This window comes from Heterodontus francisci, chromosome 14, assembly GCF_036365525.1.
Source record: "Heterodontus francisci isolate sHetFra1 chromosome 14, sHetFra1.hap1, whole genome shotgun sequence".
In the NCBI taxonomy this organism is placed as follows: Eukaryota; Metazoa; Chordata; class Chondrichthyes; order Heterodontiformes; family Heterodontidae; genus Heterodontus; species Heterodontus francisci.
The window spans coordinates 50,377,297-50,398,824 of NC_090384.1; positions in this window are offsets into that span (position 1 = coordinate 50,377,297).

Genomic DNA, 21,528 nt, shown 5'->3' on the forward strand with positions numbered 1-21,528 from the left:
GCAACTATCAGTGTACTTTGTATTCAATCCTAAGTTAACTCAAGTTATCTCCTTCTATAATGTTCCTCAGGTATTGGGAGATGATGCATGATTTGTCTTTGATGCTTTTGACCTGGACAGGATGTTTCATAATTGTGTCCATCTTCTGTGAGATGAGCTGCTTCAGTAAAGGTAGGTCTGAAAATATCTTGTAAGACTGTGTTGATTGGTCTTAAAATGGGAATAAATCTGATTTAAATTGTACACATATGATAGAGTTGGCTTGGAAACTCAACAAAGATTGAATGACTAACAGTAATGGAGACTGGTCCTTTATAATTAACTTAATTAATCATTTTAGTCCAGATGTGCTTTTTTTTAAATGTGTTAATTCTCTGCTGGAAAGTGAAGGTTGGTCATAATACCACCCTATATGTACCCTACTCATCTGCAGTACCACTCACCAACTGCTTCAGTGTTCAGTAGGATTATGCAGAATTTGAAACTTCTGCCACTCATTTTTAATTGTATCATACTTACCAGATTGGCCTACAGAGCAACAATTTCTGCACTTCAAATGCAAATATTCTTAATATAGCTATTGATTTGGTTCATTTTAAGTTAATTAATTAGCATTATCTGCTGTTTTCCTGTGATATCTAATGCTCTGTGGGACACAGAAAAAAATTCTTCCGATCGCTAGATTTGCCTAAGGCTTGCAAATTTTGTGTTTGTAATCTCTGGTTCTCTGATCACAGTCCAAATCAGATAATCTGCTTTACATCTGTATTGACCATGGTCTCGAAGTTTTAATATATCCATATATAGCATGGGGCTGGATTTTACCAACCCCCCGATGCCACGTTTCATGGAGGGGCGGCTGGAAAATGTCTCTGGGAGAGGCTGCCACGCATACTGGAGCCGGGAGGGCCCGGCCCAATATTACCAGCGGCGGCGAGGCCTTGTGGCAGCCCCCCAGCTGCTCGGCGACGGGACCCCAATTTGAATATTTAAATAAATTAAAATGATTGATTTAATTAAGCTCATATCGCTGCCTGATGTACCACTGTGATTTTCGGCTTGGCGGCCGGCACTCCCATGCCTTCGAATCCCCGTCCGGGGAAACGAGGCGCAACACTTGTGGGGAGATGGGGAGAGGTAAGTTTATCAGTGCGGGAGGTGGGGGGAAGCAGAGTCAAGTCAGCGTCATACGCGTAGGGGATGGTGCGAAGTGTTGTAGTTGAAAGTTTGTGCAGTTTGGGCGGGGTGTGGGGGAAGGTCAGAAGGAAAAGGTAAGTGTTTTGGGGGGAAAGGGCAAACAATTTAATTGTTATTGGAGGGGGTGGGAGAGGGGCAAAAAAGATGTATTTATTTATTTCAATTCAATTTACCTTTAAATATTTAAATTAGCCAGTAGGGGGACAGCCCTTTAAAAATGGCGTCAGTGCCTGCGCGGTAGCTGATGCCATTGCTGTGACGGACAGCCCGCCCCCTCCACATGATTGGAGGGGGGGTGACCCGCCCCTGGGATGCAAATGAGCCGCCGCACAGAAGATTGCGGCTGCTCCCTGGCGTGTGGCCCGCAACTTCAGCCTGCCGTTTTTTCATCCCGCCGCCAATCCCGGTGGCGAGATTATAAAATCCAGGCCCATTATTCAGTTTAAGCTATTTTGTATAGATTAGCTAACTTCAGCTTAATATAAGTGATGTTTTGAAAGCATATCCTTATTGCTAAAGCATGATCAACGTTTCTTGCTGGTATTTAGTTTCTTGTTTTACCCAACTGAATTTAAAGCCATATTTTTACTTTCGCACTCTTGGAAGTGCTGATGTGATGGAGTATCAGGCATCCTTCGATGCCTTGCTCAAATAGTTATTCATCATTCTTGATACTGAAGGGTGAATTTTAATGTGGTGGAGTGTGTGGGTTTGGGTCAAAACTGGGGAAATTAATAGTGCATTGGGAAGGTGGCTCCAACCCACTAATTTCTGGGTTTCACTCTGGCACATTAGGTTTGGCGCAATCTCCTTGGAAAAGGCAGGCTCCCTGCAGGTACAGGGTGTCATTGACTGCAAACACATGGCAATTTGAGCAATCCCAGAACGACGAGGATTATTTGTCAGCTGCAAAGGCTTCCACTCTGTTGTGCCTTGTTGTTGTTGTTGTAGTAGCGTAGGTAGGGCATTGTTGATAAAGTCTCCGAGTCTAGATAAGGTCAACTAGTAACTCTTTTATTATTTATAGTCTCCACAAGCCTCTCTGACTAGTGTCCTTCATGCTGCTACTCTCTTCTTCCAAAGCCCATTACCGTGTGACTGTTACATCATCATCACTACAGTGGGAGGGGTGGCTCTCACTGTCTCCAGAATGAGCCTTTCAGGTCCTTATATGACACACTCCATCAAAGAGCAGCTGGTGCACAACTGCAAAAATATCTTTTTGCAGGTATGTGCAAGATTCCTGGAAAGCTGCCAAGATGCTTTTGTTCTGTGGTAGTCCAACCTCCCCAGTGCTTTTGGACTTGTAAGCAGACTTAAGGCACATGACACCTGTCACAGACTGAAACATTGAAGCTCAAAAGCACTACAGCGAATGCCATATCACCACCAGATGTAAATATATTCAAAGATGGAGCATGCACAAGGGGTAGAGAATTCCAAAGATTCACAACACTTTGAGTGAAGAAAATTTTCCTCATCTCAGTCTGAAGTGATCAACCCCTTATCCTTAGAATGTGTCCCCATGTTCCAGATGCCCCAGCCAAGGAAAAACAACCCCTCAGTGTCTACCCTGTCAAGCCCCCTCAGAATCTTATATGATTCAATGAGATCACCTCTCATTCTTTTAAACCCCAGAGAGTATAGACCCAATTTACTCAGCCTCTCATCATAGGACAACCCTTTCATCCCAGGATCTAATCTAGTGAACCTTTGCTGTATTGCTTCCAATGCAAGTATATCTTTCCTTAAATGTGGAGACCAAAAGTGCACACAGTACTCCAGGTGTGGACTCCTCAATGCCCTGTACAATTGTAGCAAGACTTCCTTATTCTTGTACTCCAATCCCCTTGCAATAAAGGCCAACATTCCATTTGCTTGCTGTACCTGCATGCTAACTTTCTGTGTTCCTTATAAGAGTACACCTAAGTCTCTTTGAACATCAACATTTACAAGTTTCATGCCTTTTAAAAAATATTCTGCTCTTGTATTTTTATGATCAAAGTGAATAACCTCACACTTCTCCACATTATACCCCATCTGCCACCTTTTTGCCAATTGAGAGCCACTTATGGGCCTCTGCCCACTGCCACGGGGATTTTACCATTGGCAGGTGGGTGGCCCAGGCCTGTGAAAAGCCGCTTGACAAAAGCAGGCAGCCTTCTGATGGCCTGGGGGGGGTGGGAACCCTCCTGATGGGTACCCTGTTCCCGACGGAGGGCCGCCCCAATGTCCCAACCATCCCCAATGCCCAACACGCCCCAGCACCCCTCCCCCCCAATTGACCCCACCCCCCCCCCCCCCCCCCCCCCCCACCTTGCCTTGGCGGGGCCTGACTGATTACTCCCAGTGAGGCCCCAAAAACCTACCTCTTTTCTGGGCTGTCCTTCCTTTTCATCTTGAAGCTGGGTATAGTCCCAGAAGTGGCCACTGCTCCCGGTGGCACTGTTGGGACTAAGAGCTGCCAGCCCGCTGATTGGCTGGCAGCTCCATTAGGTTGCACTTCCTGCCTCAATGAGGTGGAAGTCCAACCTAAGGCCAGTTAAGGGTCTGGGGGCTGTAAAATCCGGTCTGGATCCCCAGGCCCAGCGGATGCGGGATTGCCACCGACCTTTTGGTCATTGGTTGGTTCCAGTCTGACAAGCAAAAAATTCTGGCCCACATCATCTGAGTCTTTGTCTTGCCTGCTGCCTCTGATTGGATGGGAAATTCAGAAGCAAAATGATAATGAGGTTTCTGTGTTAAAAAGCCATTGACACTTGCACTAAACTTATTTCAAGGTTTCCCATGCAATAACGACTCCTCCTCCCCCTCCCCTCACCTTCCCCTCCCCATTTCCCCACCCCCTCCTTTGACTAATCCCTTCTAAGATTGAGATTAAGGCATTGTTAAGGCAAATTAAAGGAACTTTCGGTTGTTTACAATTTAAGTTTCCAATTGATATTTTTCTTATGCCCAGTCTAAAAGGTTGTACCCTCTAGTAAAACTTTGGTTCCTATGAACTGAGACATGATATTCTGCATAATGTTAACATTGTGTGCCAAGGTGAGCAAAAACAGCTTTTGGGGCCTTTATTCTCTGGAGTTTAGAAGAATGAGAGGTGATCTAATTGAGACATACAAGATTCTGAAAGAGCTTGATCAGGTAAAAGCTGAGAGATTGTTTCCTTTGGTCGGGGAATCTAGAACGTGGGGGCACAATCTCAGGATAAGGGGCCAATCATTCAGGACTAAGATGAGGAGAAATGATGACACTCAAAGGGTTGTGAATCATTGGAATTCTCTACCCAAAACGGTTGTGGATGCTCCATTGTTGAATATATTTAAGGCTGGGATAGATAGATTCTTGGTCTCGCAGGGAATCAAGTGATATGGGCAGCGGGCAGGAAAGTGGAATTGAAGCCCAAGATCAGCCATGATCGTATTGAATGGTGGAGCAGGCTCGATGGGACATATGGTCTACTTCTGCTCCTATTTCTTGTGTTCTTGTGATGCTGAAAAACTTTCTGAAAATAATGCAGAACTCCTTGTTATTTCCTAATGAAGAAATAACACTCTGACAGACTAAATGGCCCTGAGGGAGAAGAGGCAAATGCCAGTGTCTGGAAAACCTGGAAACACTGGGAAAGTGGAGGTCCTGCCGAATTTAACAGTAGGGCAACATTAGATTTGTTTTTACTTTGTTTCTCGCCCGGCAGCCGGCTGGATTGATAGATTGGTTAGCTGTTGGGGAGTGAAAGCGTATGGTACAAAGCAGAAACCATGGACCATTGGGCACAGTCCCCTGTAATTGAGAACATTGAAGGTCATTGTGGGGAGGGGCTTGGAGTGTAGCAGTGAGGAGAGAGAAAGGGAAAGATCATGGGGGTGGGGATAGTGGTTGCTGAGGGAAAGATCATGGAGGAGTGATCCCGGAGGGAGAGATCACTGCAAGAGGAGAGAGTGCAGGAGGGGGAGAGATTGTGGAAAGTTGGTTTGAGGGGTTTGGGGGAAGCACTCCTGCTTCTCCTAGTACACAAGCAGTGCTGGAAAAGCACTTACCTGCTGGATATGGCAGCTCCTTTAGTTGCCAGTTTTCTTGAAAACTCAGCCTGCAGCTGCTAAGTTTCAATTCTGTCAAAGGAATGCAGCCTCATTAACATATTAAAACACTGACCCACCTCCTCAGAGCAGGTTACTTGGATGCCCCAAATCTGCTGCAGTTAAAACTGAAGCGGATGTATGCATGGTGGGCAGGAGATGGGTTTCATATTTGTATAAATTTTTAATCCAACTAAACTGATGAAGGGTCATGGACCTGAAACATTAAATCTGTTTTTCTTTCTGCACAGATGCTCCCAGACCTGCTGAGGATTTCCAGTATTTTCTGTTTTTATTTCAGATTTCCAGGATTCGCAGCATTTAGCTGTTCACTCCTAAAAGTCTGGCTATAATGTTTAGGCTATGTCCTCAAGTCCTAGACTCCTCAGCTATTTGAAATAGGGTAGGTAAAAGAAACTATCAGTTCCCCTTAATATCTTGAAAACTTCAATCAAATCACCCCTTAAGCTTCTAAATTCCAGGGAATACAACCATAGTTTGTGTTATCTCACTTTGGAATTTAACCCTTGGAATCCATGTACCTTTCTAGTCATCTACACTGCACTCCCTCCAAGGCCTATATATCCTTCCTAAGGTGTGGTGCCGATAACTGCTCACAATACTCCAGATGTGGTCTAACCAGGCTTTTTATAGCTAAAGTATGATTTCTAACTCCTTGTATTCTAGTTCTCTAGAGTTAAATGCCAGAATTCCATTAGCCTTTTTGATTATTTTCTGTACCTGCCCATGACATTGATCTGTGTACATGGGCCCCTAAGTCTCTTTGGACTTGCGTTGTTTGCAGCTTTTCACCATTCACCAATTGTTGTAATAATACTCCTTGCAGTCTCCACACAAGTCCAAAAGGGAAATAACCATGAAAATGATGTAAATTCTCCTTTTTATATTGGCTCTTCCAAACTGGAACACTTTCAGTCTTCCATAAACACTGGTTTAACATTAAAAGTAAATGTGCTTCCATATTCTTCAAGAGTAAATCTTCAGCTATTTACAATCTATATTAATGACTTAGATGAAGAGACAGAGAGTAATGTATCTATGTTTGCTGAAGATACAAAGGTAAGTGGAAAGGTAAGCTGTGGGGAGGACACAGAGAGGCTGCAAAGAGATATAGACAAGTTAAGTGAGTAGCAACAAGATGGCAGATGGAGTATAATGTAGGGAAGTGTGAAGTTATTCACTTTGGTCGTAAGAATAGAAAAGCAGAATATTTTTTCAAAGGTGTGCAACTTTTAAGTGTTGATGTTCAAAGAGACTTGGGTGTGCTTGTACAAGGAACACAGAAAGTTAGCCTGCAGGTATAGCAAGCACATTAGGAAGGCAAATGACATGTTGGCCTTTATTGCAAAGGAGTTGCAGTACAGGAATAAGGAAGTGTTGCCAATTTTCCAGGGTTTCGGTGAGACTACATCTGGAATACTGTGTGCAGTTTTGGTCTCCACATTTAGGAAAGGATATACTTGCATTGGAGTGGGTACAGTGAAGCTTCACTCAGTTGGTTCCTGGGATGAGGGGGTTTTCCTATGATAAGAGACTGAGTAAATTGCATCTATACTCTCTGGAATTTAGAACAATGAGAGGTGATCTCATTGAAATATACAAGATTCTGAAGGGGCTGGATAGGGTGGACACTGAGAGATTGTTTCTGATGGTCAGGGAATTTAAAACAATGAGGCACAGTCTCAGGATAAGAGGCCGATCATTTAGGACTGAGATGATGAGAAATTATTTCACTCAAAGGGTTGTGACTCTTTGGAATTCTCTACCCCAGGGAGTTCTGGATGCTCCATCATTGAATACATTTAAGGCTGGGATAGACAGATTTTTGGGGTCTCAGGGAATCAAGGGATATGGTGAACAGGCAGGAATGTGAAGTTGAAGCCTAAGATCAGCCTTGATCATATTGAATGGTGAAGCAGGCTCAGTGGGCCATATGGTCTACTCCTGCTCGTATTTCTTGTGTTCTTGTGTAAAGTGGTATGAATAATTAAAGATGCAGTCACTATGCCACAAAAAGACAGGTTTAGAAAACAATTGCTGCCCCTGTCATAACTTGTGACCAATGCTGAGAGGACAGACCAATCTTGTCTGGTGCATTTACAGCTGGACTCAAGTGTGAGTTGAATTGAACAGGCAGGAGGAAATAAATGACATTGAAAAGGGATCATAGATGGTAATGAAGGGGTGAAATGTTTGGCAATGAAGAAGAGGAAGTAGGGCAATAAAGGAGAGAGGACAGGAGGAATGGATGGCCTGAAGGGAAACAGATAGCAAAAGAGGCAAATGAATGATAATGCAGGTCTCCAGGAAGGGGAATGAAACTGAGAGTGGTGCTTTGGAGGCAAGTGAAAAAGCTGGGAGTGACAGTTTATGGGAAGGAGAGTTCCAGCATTAACTATGGGAGGGTGACAACATAAACTCTAGGAGGAAAATGAATGCCAACTTGAGCTGGAAGAATGAAAGAAAAGTACCAACATAACCGGGATGAAGTTGATGGGGGTGTGGGGATGGAAAACAGCCGAGCTGAATTGAGCTAGGAGAGGGAAACAAGTGGTCATATGAACTGGGAAGATGGGAGGAATAGAGGTGTGAAAGGTTAAAGAATTGGACAGGGTGCAGTGACTCTGTGAGATGAGTCTCGCGGGGGGATCTAGTGACTTCATGCACTGGAGTGTTGAGGAGTTTGATGTGAAAGACTATTGAGATAAATTTTGGGTAAGTAACAGTCTAGTTGGTCTACTGAAAATCCAAATGTTACTATAGTCCTGCATTTATTTATTTTATTTAGAGATACAGCACTGAAACAGGCCCTTCTGCCCACTGAGTCTGTGCCGACCAACAACCACCCATTTATACTAATCCTACATTAACCCCATATTCTCTACCACATCCCCACCATTCTCCTACCATCTACCTACACTAAGGGCAATTTACAATGGCCAATTTACCTATCAACCTGCAAGTCTTTGGCTGTGGGAGGAAACCAGAGCACCCGGCGGAAGCCCACGCAGACACAGGGAGAACTTGCAAACTACGCACAGGCAGTACCCAGAACTGAACCTGGGTCGCTGGAGCTGTGAGGCTGCAGTGCTAACCACTGCGCCACTGTGCCGCCCCAGCGATTTCCTCAATGTAAGTTTTTACATTGTGGTACCATTTTTGAACCAAGAAGTTTTGCCATTCACTCGCAGAGGAAATTACATTCAAGTTTCCTGGGGTTAAACAATTTAAACATTCTTGGTGTAGCTCTAGTGTAAGTTGATTAAGAAATTATGTAGGTTACTGACGCCACTACTCGTCCATCACCGCATCCCCTGACCAAGAAACTTCTGTGCAATAACAGTGTAACTCTTAAAAAAAATTCTAGAGATTCACAGCAGCAACACTACACCATCTGACAGCAAGGTAAGCAGCTAACAAGTGTTTTTTCTGGCAATTTTCACCAAATCACTTGATGTCACCTCCAACCCACTGCATCAGATCAGATTGGCATCATGTCCACCTAGGTGCCAACTGTGTCTGGATACCACATCAGAGCAGCAGGTGAAAGAAGACTTCCAGGCTTTCCCCAACAGGTACAATACATGATGCATACACTCCTGGGCCTTTTCTTTGATCAAGCTAGATGCCAACTTCTATCATGCCACCTGCAGGGAGCTGGCATTGTCAGTAAATCACAACTACTTTACACCCAACAATGATCAACAGTACAGAAAGAAATGAAAGCATGTCACAAGGTCACAACACCCTCCCTGGGCACTACTATACTCTTCACTTTCTTAATGCAGCACTCACACTCCTAACTCTTCACACTGCAGTCTGAGAAAGGGCACCTACAAATTCCTTAAAGCATCCCAATTGCCTTGTTCAATCCCAAAACACTTTCATTCACTCTAATATCCTCACACCCACACCTCCCCCATCAAAATTTTCACCTATTCTTTAACTGAAAGCCTTAAGCTCACAAATACAACCTTCCACCCTTTCAGCTTGCCTAGAGCTGCTTTGGTGTCATCTGGTAGGGAGAGTAGAAGGAGGTACGACTGAGTTATTGCCACTGCAGTCAATCTGTTGATGAGATGTCCTGTAGAATCTGCCCTCTAATGCCCCTTAAGTGATGAATGATTTGGTTTGCATCACAGATAGCTAACCATTTTCAGTAAGGATCCCCTGCGAGCACCCTGGCTAATATTGCACAGATGCCCAGTGGTGACTGTTGTGTTATTGGCTTTTAACACAAACGTACCAAACACTATAACAATGATTATCGCTGAAAATAGAGACATGTTGTCGAAGCTTTTCATCTTGCACTCATCAGGACAACTGCAAGAATAACCAATGTAAAGGAAAACAATAACTTATACTGCATGAGAAGAGAGTGCTGAATGGTTGGCAAGTGAACTCTGATTGATAGAGGTGTTGCCATGGCGAATGCACCAGTTTACAGTGACTGACAGTTAACTGCCGAGCTTTGTTTAAAATGTAAACCAGGCAGTTTGACTTTGATTGGTCAAGGCATTGCCCTGAGGAATGGACCAGCGAATAGCTGTCACTTATTTTGTTCAGCTGAAACAGGCACAATGTTTGTACATATTCTTTCTGTCTGCAAAGAACAGGGCCCTGTGTATTAATATATGTAGCTTCCAGTATGCGCAAATGCGCCACACTGTGAGCCCTACTGACAATTTTAAATTAGTTGTCAGCATAATCTTAGCACACTGTGGATTATTTAGCAAATGTCCAATTGTGGAATCACATCTAATGTTGGACACTGTGTTTTGATGTTTGCAAGCACGGGCCATACCTTGCCTGTGTGGACAGCAGAAGGGACATGTTATTTGATACGATCTGCCAGTCTTTGGGACATAAAGCCTATATACCTATCACACTGGCATTGAAATTCATATATCACATTACTCATTTGTGTGACAAGCAGGACGTCCTTTTGGCTTGATGGCAGCATCCTATTAGTGGCGAACACCACATGTGTTGCTACTGCATAGTAGCAGCATGAAACAGATAGCTTTACCTGTTGCTCCAATTTTTTTGGGATACATTACCGTTCCAGGGTAATTTGAGTTAGACTGGGAAATTTACAGGGCCAACCAATCAGCACTCTCTTCTCGTGCAATGTAACTTGTTGTTTTCCCTTACATTGGTTATTCTTGTGATTGTCCTGATGAGTGCAAGACGAAAAGCTTTGACAACATGTCTCTATTTTCAGCAATACTCAAGTTCTGTACGACTAAACGATTATAACAATGATTAGTAAACTAAATGAAAGGTTCTTCTTTATTGAAGAATAAACAGTATCCTAGGACAGCTCTTCAATACATGTGCTACCTGCTGACTCGTGCTGCTCCAACTACTGTGTCACATGTTAACTTGCATCGCTTTCTGTGATGATGTATCCAAAACTATTTACATATTCAATAACATGTTAATCGGTAGTAAAGCAATTAAAGCAGTATCACAACAGCAGCCTAGAAGGATGTGGAGCTGTAAACATTGAGGACTGCTGTCACTTTAATTGCCATGAATAGCGTAGTTCTGATGAAATTGGCATCTTTGGAGAGGTGTATTGTCAGATGCACAGCTCTGAGAGAAGTCCTAAAGAACTGATATAGCCTATACAAATATTGGGGAGAGTTGTACCTGTGTTACAGTCCTCAACCATGCTGCCAGACTCTCTTGTTCTGGAAACGCTCCTGTTCCTGCAACTCTTCCTCCATTAACATGACGTAGATTGGTGTGCCCATCTCTTGTCTAAAGTCAATCTGAGTGTGGGCTTGAGGATGGGAAAAGCTGAGGGTCCCAAAACAATTTTGTGATGAAAATAAATGACATTAAAATGAAATGCAAGTGGCAATCGATTCAGATATGTGAAGGAAAGTGTTTTAACAAAAACACGGAAACTTGCAATCAGTAAATGAAATAGTTGCCCTCTCCGTTTTGCCAAATCCTCACTTACACTTATCTGAAGTGATTGGGTGAGCTGTTAGACCTTTTTCTTGGATGTAAACCAAGAGCGCCATTATTCCAGGAAAATCCTGTGTACTTGAATTATTCAGGTGAGCAAATAAGTCTGAAAGAATTTGATGGGTGTAAAATTTGCACTGCAAAAAATGTTGCATTTAGCACATTAATAGCCTAACTGTATCCAACTGTGTTAAAATACATGTTTGAACCATCTTTTTAGCCCAATGATGCCTTAAAAATGATGTAAATGCTTAAGATAACTAGAAAATTCATGGCTTTTGTTTTGGTTTTTACAGCGTTATGACCAGGTAAGAAAGATGTCTAGGGGTCTGTTACTGTCTTCACCTGGTCTTATTGTAACAGGGTTTAATTTTTAAACACACTGTGTTTTGAGCTCCCCCTTTCTGAATCCTTGTTCACAGCTTTCCAATTATAAGGCAAAGAAAGCAACACACCAGGTTTTCTCAGGTTTAAAGGAGAAAAGTGCAATTTATTAAGACTTACACTTAAACTCTAATACAGTTGACGCCTACGGCTATATGACGCGCCCATGCTAGCATGCACATGCGATACATACTTGCAGATAGAGACAGAAAAGAGGAGAGAAAAATATAGTAGAAAGGTGTTTGAGGCAATATCAGAAGAGTTTCTTGTTTACAGTTCCCTGAAAGATGACCAGGCAGGACAGAGGTCTTCTCAAACCAGGAGCCAGGAGCTTTCTGAGTTCAAATCCCTTGTTGGAAATTCAAATCTCAACAGCCAGATAGTCATGTGACTAAAACTGGTCTGACCACTACTTCTGTGTTTGTAGCTTCTGCTATCTTAACAGTCAACCTGGAATGCTCGCTCCCCCCACCTTCAACGTCTGGTAATCAAAGTCCATTGTTGGTTGAATGGGTCATGACATGGTCCTTTGTCCCTTGTTCCAACTTTCTAGTTACCATGCAAATGTCTTTCCAATCAGGGGCTTTCAATTTTAAGTTTTAATGTTCATGTGGTGAAATCATGTGTGCGCTAGTCTTGGCAGGTGGGGGGGGCGGGGGTTTGCCTGACAAAGGCAAGACAATTGTGAAATATAAAATGAGCCTGAATGCATAATTTTTGTTAGGTAAATGTTCATTCTTTTCAGGGAAGCACAATCAACCCGACAAAAAAATTCATCACCATTTTTTGTACGCTTATTATTTGGATTTCTATTGTAAGGCCTCTGTGCATTTATTTTTTTTCTCCCTACAATTGCAAATGTTGCGTATACTTACAGCTCAAATTGCAAAGCTTCTGTAACTACTTACTTTCATGTCAGGGTAATTCTTGTGTTGTCAGCTTCTTGAAGGCTGTGTAAGTATTTTGGGTTATTTTTGGTTGTTTTCTACATGGCGCAATAGTTTATCGGGGCCAGATGTTGAACACATCCTTCAAAAGCACAGTCATATATATGTATTTTTGTGAGAGCCTACTATACTCAAATTTATTTTATCCAACAAATTAAGTAGCCTTTTGCCTACTTTCCAACACGAGTCAAAATGACATTATTACTATCTGGCTTTATAGTGGCATCATTTTAGTTTAGATTCAAAGAAAACAATATCTATAAGCATGCTTCTAGCATTTCCACTGCTAAATCCAGTTCACCTATCCTGGTGATAAACTGATAAACCCATAGAGCACTTGATCTATAAGCCTGCTGGTGGCTTAAGGAAGCCAGATTTGACAGCATAAATGCCAAGAAAAGTCTCACAGATGCTATCTCCCAGAATAAAAGTAACTACTTTAGCAATGTTTTCAGAAAAGGTGAAAAGCTCTGTTAGGATTATAAAAACATTTTTGGTCCTGACCAGCTGCATTCAGAACAAACAGTAATGGGGTAATTTGATTCAGATGAAAGGTTAAAATGTTAAACATCAGAAAGAGGAACCCAACCCACCTTGAACCCTCCCACTTCTGGTTTTAATGGAGGTCAGGTGAGGGGAGTGTAACCAATTTACTCTCGGGAGGCAGGTCAGGTGTTGAAATGTTTTAAGCAGGTTGCATATTTCCAGATTTACAGGGTTTCTATTTTTAATCCATGTCGAGTGGGTTTGCCAGGCTTCAGGAAACATGGCAGGTAAAAGGAAATGAGAAAGGCTGGATACAGAAAGTAAGTGCTTTTACAGTATTGCTTGAAGGCAGCTTGCCCTGCAAATCACACCCTCTTCCTGGCTAACAGGCCATGTATAAGGATAAATCAGACAGATATATCAACCACTTATCTAGACATAAAGAAAATAGTTCTCATGAAAACAGGGATAGGTATTGCACCAGCTTAAGATAATGGAAGCTGCTATCAGAGAAGACAAAATGCCATTGTAGAAGAAGATAGTTGATAACTGTGGTATCAATCGTAAAATCTTTTTTTAGCTATACTAAAAATTGAAAATGCTGGAAAGACCCAACAGGCTAGGCAGGATCTATGGAGAGAGGAATGCTCTATCACTCTTCATCGGCACAGATGCACAGCTTATAAGCAGGAACAGAGCCAGGGAAAAGTGGTTAGGAAGAGAGAAGAGAAATGTTCTGGGACAAGGTGGAGGACAGGAGATGAATAAATCACAAACCAAAGTGTAGACTTTTCTCTGATGAGCCCTTTAAATTAATGAAAGGTTTAAACATTGTCCATGTGGAGAGACTAATTGAGTTAAATAGGATGGAGGGGATGAGGGGACATGTATGTAAGTCATATAAGCATAGAACTGATTTAGATGTTGAGATTTTTCTTTCACAGAGGGTCATTGGCCATTGGAACAAGTTGTCGGCTCATGCAGTGAGGGCAGCTTCATTGTAAGCATTCAAAAGACAGCTGAACAAATTCCTAACTTTGGCTGCATGACGCCATAAAAAGATAGGTGGGATATTGGACAATGTGTGTTCTGGTCACTGTGATCTACAGCAACCTGTTTGATTAATTTTGAGGGTTGGAGAGAAATTTGCCAGATTTTTTAAATTGAATTGGCATTTTGTTGATTGTCTCAGGCGATTAAATGGTTGCTGGTGAGTGAGGGGTGTTGGGGGTCATGATGCTAAGTTGTGCCGTGATTTTAGTGGACAGGCTCGATGGACTAGCTGGTGTTTCCCTGTTTGTCATTTGCATATGTGCACAATTGTGATTAGATAGATGCAAGTAGAACACACACACATGCCATGCCAAAGACTTGCAGGTTGTTAGGTAAATTGGCCATTATAAATTGGCCCTAGTTTAGGTAGGTGGTAGGGAAATATAGGGACAGGTGGGGATGTGGTAGGAATATGAAATTAGTGTCGGATTAGTATAAATTGGTGGTTCATGGTCGGCACAGACTCGGTGGGCTGAAGGGCCTGTTTCAGTGCTGTATCTAAAAAAAAACACTATGCAGCCTGCCAGTGTACTTTGGAGCATGGAAAAACCTGGGAACATTGACATAGTTAAATATGTATTATCATAATAATAAAATTTACAAGGATTTGAGGGTTTTATTGTAAATTAAATATTAAAAGGATGATTTTTACGAGGTTTGTCTGGCAGCACAGGGCTGTGTTGACCAGGCTCATATGCATGTTACATTTGCTGTAGAAAATTCTGGATTTTTTTAGGTTGCGCTGATGATCAATACATTGGAAGAGAAGACACTGTAATAACTTTTGATTTCTTTACACAATGTAGGCAAGAGGAACATCATGAAGCGAGCATATGTGCAAGATAGAAGCATTCAAAGAACTACCAAAGAACTTGTATGATTAATAAACTATGGAGGAAGGAAAAAGGTTCTGATGGAAAGGTTTGTGACTAAAGATAAGAGGCATCATCAGTTAGATATGAAAATAGTATTCAAATATCGGAAAGCTTGCATTTTACAGAGTTGCTTAAGGGGGAAACAAGAATAATTTTTATATTCCAAAAGCTAATGTAAAGGTGTATGCCTTCTTTAAGATTATGTATTACAGTGCTGCAGTGGGTTTACCAATGTGCACAAATCACAGTTTTAATTCAACTCAATTAAACAGACAGAATAAAGGTGTAGACAGGAAGCTCTCAGAATGTATTGCTGCACAGCAGATGCTGGATGGGATGGTTACAAAGTGCAAACAGGAAAACTTGTCAACAGTAAGTGTGAAAAAGCATTCAGGATAAAGTTACCCTTTCAAGGTGTGAAAAGGTTTTCCTTTGCCCAGGTTTCTGTTAACAGCTCATGAATACACTTCTGGGACAGTTGATGGAATGGACATCTGGTATACACAGAAACATTGTGCTTATCTTATTTTTTAAAAACTCTTTATTTTCTACATGTCTCTCTTCTAATTATCCTTTTGCCACATGTCACTCAGAATCATAAAATAGTAAAACATCTGTTTGCAAGCGATTGAGGGGTGATGTCAGAAAGTGACTCTTCACACAAAGGGTAATGGAAATCTGGAACTCCCTCCCCAAAAAACTGTTGCAGCTAGGTCAATTGAATATTTCAAAACTGAGATTGATAGATTTTTGTTTGGTAATGGCAGGGAAATTGAATTAAGATACAGATCAGACATGATCTAATTGAATGGTGGAACAGGTTCAAGGGGCAGACTGGCCAACTTCTGCTCCTATATTGCTATAATCTTTAATCTTATTAATTACTTGGAGAAAATATAAGTCCATGATAAAATAATCACACATTCACTCTGGATGGAAAGGCAATCAAATGAAAGTTTCTAATCCCAGAACATCCACAACATTGCTTTCCTCTGCACCTACTGCTGTCTAAACTAAAATATTATATCCAGTTCTGGTCACCACACTTTAGGAAGAATGTAAGGATTCTTTAGAGGATGCAGTGGAGATTTACCAGAATGGTTCCCGGGATGACGGAATTTAGTTACAAAGTTAGGTTGGAGAAGCTGGGTTTGTTCTCCTGGGATCAAATGAGGTGGAGCAGAGATCTGATAGAGATGTAGAAGATTATGATAGGTAGACAGAGAAAAACTGTTCCCATTAGCTGATGGTACAAGGACTAGGGGACAAAATTTAAAGTTTTGGGCAAGGGATACAGGGGGTTGTCAGGAAGGACGTTTTTACACAGTGAGTGGTAATGGAACTCGTTGACTATGAGAGTGGTGGAAATGGAGATGATCAATGATTTCAAAAGGAAATTGGATGGGCACTTAGGGCTATGGGGAGAGAGCAAGAGATAGCGGCTGACTGGATTGCTGTACAGAACTGTCAAGGACTTGATGGCTCAAATAGCCTCCTTCTGTGCCATAATGACTATCGCACTCTATGATTCTCTATGAATTACTTCGTGCATATCCAGATACCACCATTCAAACACTCTCCTTGCTAATTTCCTTATTCTCTGCTTTTAATAAACTCCAACTTGTTCAAAACTCTCCCAGATGTATCCTATCATAGAATCGTAGAATGGTTACAGCACAGAAGGAGGCCATTTGACACGTTGTATCAATGCCAGCTCTCTGCAATTTCAATCCACCTAGTCCCACTCAACCGCCTTTTCCCTGTAGCCCTGAAAGTCTTTTCTCTTCAGATAATTATCCAATTCTCTTTTCAAAGCCACGATTGACTCTTTTTCCACCACAATCTCAGGCAGTGCATTCCAGATCCTCATCACTCACTGTGTAAAAAAAAAAGTTTTCCTCATGCCGCTGTTGCGTCTTATGCCAATCACCTTAAATTAGTGTCCTCTGTTCTCAATACTTCCACCCATGGAAACAGTTTCTCCCTACCTACTCTGTCCAGACCACTCATGATTTTGAACACCTCCATGAGATTTCCTCTCAATCTTCTTTTCTCCAAGGAGAACAGCCCCAGCTTCTCTAATCTAACCACATAACTGAAGTTCCTCATCCTCAAGCATTCTCTTGAATCTTTTCTGCACCCTCTCTAAGGCCTTGACATCCCTCTGAAAGTGTGGTACATAGAACTGGACAAAATACTCCAGTTGAGGCCGAACTAGTATTTTATACAAGTTTACCATAATTTCCTTGCTTTTGTGCTCTACGCATCTATTTATAAAGCCCAGGATCCTGTATGCTTTATTAACCGCTCTCTCAACCTTCCCTGCAATCTTCAATGATTTGTGCATATATAATCCCAAGTCCCTCTGCTCTTGCACCCCCCTTTAGAATTGTACCCTTTATTTTATATTATCTCTCCTCCTCCTTTGTACCAAAATGAATCACTTCACACTTCTCTGCATCAAATTTCATCTGCCACTTGTCTGCCCATTCCACCATCCTGGCTATGTTCTCTTGAAGTTTATTGTTAACCTCCTCACAGTTCACAATATTTCCAAGTTTTGTGTCATTGCAAATTTTGAAATTGTGTCCTACACATCCAAGTCTAGGTCATTAATATATTTCAGGAAAAACAAAGGTTCTAATACTGACCCCTGGGAACCCTGCAGTCCGAAAAACAACTGTTCACAATTCGGGCAGGATTTTACCGACCTCCTGACATCGGGTTTCGTGGCGAGGGAGGGGGGGCAGAAAATGCCTCCGGGAGAGGGCTGCCACACACCCTGATGCCGGGAGGGCCTGGTCCGATACTACTGGTGGCGGAGAGGCCTTGTGGTGGCCCCCCCTGCCACTCATTGATGGGACCCTAATTTGAATATTTAAATAAATTAAAATGATTGATTTAATTAAGCTAAGTTGCCGCCTGATGTCCCACTGCGATCATCGGCCCGGCAGCAGTCACTCACGTGCCTTTGGATCCCCGTCCGGGGAAATGAGACGCAACACTGATGGGGAGGAGGGGGGATGGTAGGTTTATCAGTGTGGGATGTTAATTGTATGATTATATGCAGGTGAAGGGTGTTAATTGGAGTCTTAGTTGAGCACTTATAAGCAGACACTCATCTAAAACTGGTGGAGGGTTTGAGTGAGGTGTTACATGTTACTCTGCACAATAAATGTGACACTAAGTAAATATAGGCTCCAGCATTATCCTTCCATAACAATCTTTCTGAACTTTAAAATGGTAGCAGAGGATGGTTGCCTAAAGCTGAAGGTTGGAAAATAGGAAATTCTTTTTGGATAGAAAACTAAAATCTCAAGGGCTATTGTGGAAAATATGGCAGAAAGCAAGTGTAAATTGTTAGGATATGATTACCCTCCGAAGTTCTATGAGTCTGAACCATATCACCAGTGGAAGAATGAAGTGAGTATGTGGACACGGGTTCCATCTCTACTAAAGAGGAAACAAGTTATGGCCTTGGCGTTGTCACTTCCTACCACAAGTAAAATCAGTGGTGAAGTATTTTCTGAACTGGATGCTTGCCAGCTGGACACTGATGAAGGGTTGGATCTTCTGTTAGAATTCTTGGATGAAATTTACAAGAAGGATGACCTATTGAATGCATATGAGGCATGGTCAGACATTGATAGGTTTTGGAAAACAGATGATTATTCAATGGAGGAATAGATCATGGAGTTAACAGACTGTATAGAAGATTGAGGAAATTCAATTTGGAGATCCCTGGTTCAGTGCTTTTAAATTGCTCTATTGTGCTAGGGTGTCACATGTGGACAGGCTCCTGGTTCTAACTGGGGTTCGGTTCTTGGACAAAGACTCCCTATTGGATCAAAAGTCTGCGGCTTTAAAAAAGTTCCTGGGGAAACAGTCATTTCCTGCAGCCCTGGTAGAACAAGCAGGACATTCTGTAGTGACACAAAGAATGAAGGACTCAATGTTTGCTAGATTTAGAAACAATCCAGATACTGGAAGCAGGCATAAATACAATGGAAGAGTTAAAGACAGGAGGAATGAGGATGAAAGCACCTTTAGCAGGTCTGACTATTAGAGTGGAAGACACAATTTGAACAGCAATCATAGGCAAATGAATCCCAGGAATGCCCAAGGAACAGTTAATAGGTGCTTCAGCTGTGACTCAAAGTATCATTATAAAATGAACTGCACTAAGCGGAAGGGCAGAGTCTTTGAAAAAACACAAAACGCATAAAATTCTGAGGCAGAAGAGGAAGATACCGATGGATCTGAATGAATTGTGCTAGTCACAAGGAGTTTTAGTCCTGTGATGAATATGTTAGAAGCGGATTCGTTCAACTGTGCTTCACTGCAAAGTGCTTGTATGTTGACAGTATGTGGAACTGATTGGTTACAGTGTTATGTGGATTCACTCAGTAGTGTGGATCGATGCCAGGTTAAGGAGTATAAAGTACTACCAGCTTTAGGTTTGGTAATGACAACACCTTGAAGTCACTGAAGAGAGTAGTAATTCCATGTAAAATAGCTGCAGTACGCCACTTTATCAGCAATGATGTAGTCACCAGTGAGATACCTTTACTGTTGAGTAAGCCTTCAATGAAAAAGGCACAGATGAAACTTGATATGGAGCATGATATGGCAATTGTTTTTGGGAAGTCTGTGAATTTGCAGTTTACCCAGTCATGGCATTATTGTAGCCCCTTAACAAAGCCTGATGTTTCTCGTCAGAGTGTTAAAGAAGTATTGATGGCATCAGGTGTTAAGAATCAGAGAGATAAAAGGCAAATTGTCTTCAAGTTACACAGATAATTTGCTCACCTTCTGGTCAGAGATTAAAAACCCGACTAAAAGATGCAGGTGTGATTGATAAAGAGTATACAAGGAATGAGGGGATTAGTGAAAAGTGTGAAATTTGTAAAAAGTATCGGAGGACATCATCACATCCTGTTGTCATTGCCATGGATTTAAAGGTATGGGACAAAGACAAGGATATTTTCATTCTATATTTTATAGACCTAGCAACAAGATTTAGTTTTTCTACAATAATAAATAAAAAGGACAAAAGGGTGATGATGGACAAAATTATGGAGAAATGGATAGGTACTAGACATGGGGCACCAGCTAAGTTTCTGACTGATAATGGAAGGGACTTTACCAATGACGAGTTCAGAGATATGTGTGAAACCATGAACATTATGGTTATGAATACTGTAGCTGGAAATTCTTTCATCAATTGGCTTTGTGAAAGGAATCATGTAGTGGTTGATGAAAAGTTACATAAAATCTTAGCTGACCAGCCAAACTATAAGTTGACAATTGCCCTGGCATGGGCGGTTCATGCAATGAATTTGCTTCAAATGGTTGGAGGATGCAGTCCCTATCAATTGGTTAATGGGCGGAATCCCAAATTGACTTCTGTACTGTGCGACAGTCCTCCTGCTCTAGAAGTTACTACAATTTGTTCAATTTTTTCAACACATTTGAATGCTTCACATGCTGGCAGATGGCTTCATTCAAAGCTGAGGTCTCTGACAAAATTCGCAGAGCTGTGAGGCATCGTATAAGGCTATCTGAGGTGGAATTTAATTTAGGAGATTTGCTGAATTCTAAAATAGAGAGCCATAGGGCATGGAAGGGTCCTGGCAAGGTAATCGGTCATGATGGTAAGACAGCAGTTATCAAGCATGGAAATTAAACTGTTAAGGTTCATTCCTCACGATTAATCAGGGTTGATTACAAAATTTCAGAATCTGAGCAGCTGATAGAGGGAAAAGAGGCACCATGTACCTCAAATGCCCATGTGTTTTGTGATGAAGGTTCTGAGGCACAGGATATGGTAGGTAAAGAGTTGGATAGTAATGTGACCAACCATGATGCTCAAGAAAGAGCTATCACATCCAAAGGCCAAGTGCCCAAGTAAGTACTCGGGTGACATATATTCCAGAGGGGTCTAAATAAATGGAGGGTTGCAACAATTATGGGACGTGCAGGAAAATCTACAGGCAAGTTTAAATATTGGTTAAATGTTCAAGATGATGGCCAAGAAGCCAGAGCCATGGACTGGCAGAATGGGGTGAAAGAGTGGAGGGTAAGAAAGCACCGTGCAAGTTTTAATAGTGGGTCTGGAAATGACTCTTGCATAAGGAAGCGATCACATACTGGAGAAAGAGCCTCCGTTAAAGTGTGAAGGAGATCTTTTAGCAGTAGTTCCGAAAGAAATTAAAGTACAAATAGAGGCCGTAGTTTGAACAGATTCCACAATGAAATGAAGGCAAGAGGGCATTCTTGGAATAGAACTAGAAGCAGAAGTCCTCATGATCATGAAGTTTTAGTGGCTGCCAATAAACTTGAGGATATTAGAGAGTTTGAGAGAGTTTGGAGTCTATTCTGAGGTACCAGATAGGGTACAGCCAGCCTTGTCACATAGATGGATTTGTACTGAAAACGTCCATCCCGATGGAACTTGTAAGGCTAAAGCAAGGTTGGTTCCGAGGGGTTTTGAAGAGCGACTGGGTG